Here is a 2,773-nt window from a genome sequence, read left to right on the forward strand (position 1 = left end):
TCTACTCTGTTCCTCAATAATTTTGTATGTAATTGTTAACCTCATATTTATCTGGTTTTTATTCTACTCAAAGCATCTGCCAGATCTGTACATAGCTCCAAAATTGTGATCTTATAATAATAAACACCATTGTGCTAATCTGGACAACAGGTCTTTCAAAGTCATTATTCACCTTAGTAGGACATAATCATTAATAATAGTAAATGTTTTGCTATATAAGTAACATTGGAGTGTTTTATACCCTGGACTACTACTAGGCATTCTTGTTCTGTTAGTGAATATTTATTAACTGCCTTACTCAGTTATCTACTATAGTAAGCTACCTGTCTCTCTTTAGTCCACTTAAAGTCTATAACTTTCTTTGTTAGTTCAATTAGGGGTTTAATTCTTTTAATTCATTCAATTTACAAAAATCTACAGCAGTGTTGTATCATCCATCTTTCTTGGGAACATATGAGCTACTAATGCCTTCGACAATACATTGGTCTAGCATTTCATTTACATACTTTACCAATTTTAATATATGTTTCTCAGACACTCTGTATGGCTTCTGATCTACTAGTGTCTTATTTTCTAACATTATTTTATGCTTTACCATCTTTTCCACAAAATGTATCTCTATACTTATTTAGAAGTTTTGGTAATTCACCTTTGTGTTGTTCTTTAACATCTGGTAGTAGTGTTCCCCAATCTATCCTAGCTTGCTTGTTATTCTGATAGTTCTGTTTTATTTCATTATTCATAACTGCTAGTTTCATTATTTCATTAGCATTGCCTATTACCACATACTTCAGTAATCCTTATTTATATTTATCATTCTTATTGATCTAATACTTCTAGATAATGTACTGATACTCTCAGTGACATATCCACCAGATTTTTTAATTCTTCTGGTTCTTTTAATATCTCCTTATGTTTCCTAAGCATCTCTACTTTAACTTCTATTGTACTTTGATTTCAACTAGGCATTTCACTACTCCAGTTACTCTCACTGGAAATGAATAAACCAATTTATCCTTTTCTATAGCTGTGTTGTCTACTTTAGATTTTGAATTACCTGAGGATTCTGCTTCATTATTTTTGTTAACCTTGTTACCTTTCTTAGTTTCAACAACTTCCATAATCTCTTATTTCTGTCCTCTGATGGGTTAGCAGTAAATTTATGGATTTACAATGCTAAAATACAAGATTTGGTTACCCATAGTGAACGTAGTGCAGATAGCTATTTGTGCTAAGAAAACCACAACAACATCAAAGTTCATTTCTTCTCTACTCTTTTGTTCTCTTAACCTATTCTTCCTTGTTTTGTTTTCCTTGCTAGATACTGTTACCCTCCTTACTAGAATATTGTTATTTAAAAGCCAGTTTAATTTCTCTATTATTATTTTCTAACTTTTTGGGAGCTGTATTGCACAGTATATTGCATATGATTAATATTTCTTTGTCATTACTTCTGAAAAATCTTGCCTTAACATTCCATCAGCTTTTAAGTCTACTTTATCAGACACAAAGAAAGGATACCTACTTGTATCTGCACCCTTTTTTTCCTACTACTTGAACCTGATGACCCATGATGGAGGTTAAAATGCTATTATAAACTTCTTGCCATGCATTATCCAATCATTTAATATTTTGTAAATCCATGCTCAACAGTGAATATTTTCCCTCAATGTCAACTAATGGATCATAGTCTATTCCATCAGTTTCTAAACTAAGTGTAGGTTGAGTATCATTGACTTTGAGTATTCTGTGATGTTTTGTTTTTACTGCTGGTATGCCATCCTTCCCGCCGGTGGCCCAGTGGATGCCATGTTGTTTGGAGTTGTCCCTCCCATACACTAGGTGGGCTTATTTTATGAATCCCACATCTTCTCATGCTTTTGTCAGTATGTAAGTTTGCTTCTGTTGATATCTTTCTGGATTTTACACTGTGCTGAAATATATATAGTAACATTCAGCAGCTGTAACATTAATTTTTTTTCTGTTTCTCATATAATTAGGTCAATAGGGCTAAATGCTAGGCTTAGGGTGGTATGTAACGGTGACAGATTGGTTGGTTGGACAAGTGGGATCAGTTCACTAGAAGAAGGGAGCTTTTTGGAATGAATGGTTTATATTTAAATAGGGTAGGGGCTGACTTGTTTGCTAAGGCTATTAATTCAGCTGTAAGGGAAGTTTTAAACTAGGACTAGACAGTGGTGAGGGCTAGGAAAAACTAAATGCGAAAAGAATAAGAAGCAGAGAAAAGTTTAGCATAGGAAATGAGTATAGTTATGGAAAAAGTTTTGGAAAGTATAATAAGAGATGCTTTGCAAAGTCATTTAACAAAGTTTGTAATTTTATTGGATAGCCAATATGGTTTCACTAAGGAAAGATCTTGCCTTACAAATTATTTGACATTCTTTGAAAAGGTTACTGCTTATGTAGATGAGGGTAAGGGTGTATATTTGGTGTATCTGGATTTTCAGAAAGCATTTGACAAGGTCAAATTAAGCTCAGCACATTGGCATTACTATGAGATTTTTCCTCTCTGTATTCAATGTCATAATTTTAATGGTCTATCTTTCCGATCCAACATGCCAGTTGTCTCTCTGAGTTCTTTAATGATCTTAACCAGCGTAACGCAGCATGGTCTGTCCTGATGATAAACCTTGCACCATAGAGGTAAGGATGGAAATATGTCAGACTCTTTATTATAACAAGGAGTTCCCTCCGTGTTACACAGTAGCTCCTCTCTGGTCTACTCAAAACCCTACTGAAGTAGGCCACCAAA

Source organism: Limulus polyphemus, unplaced genomic scaffold, assembly GCF_000517525.1.
Source record: "Limulus polyphemus unplaced genomic scaffold, Limulus_polyphemus-2.1.2 Scaffold484, whole genome shotgun sequence".
Lineage (NCBI taxonomy): Eukaryota > Metazoa > Arthropoda > Merostomata > Xiphosura > Limulidae > Limulus > Limulus polyphemus.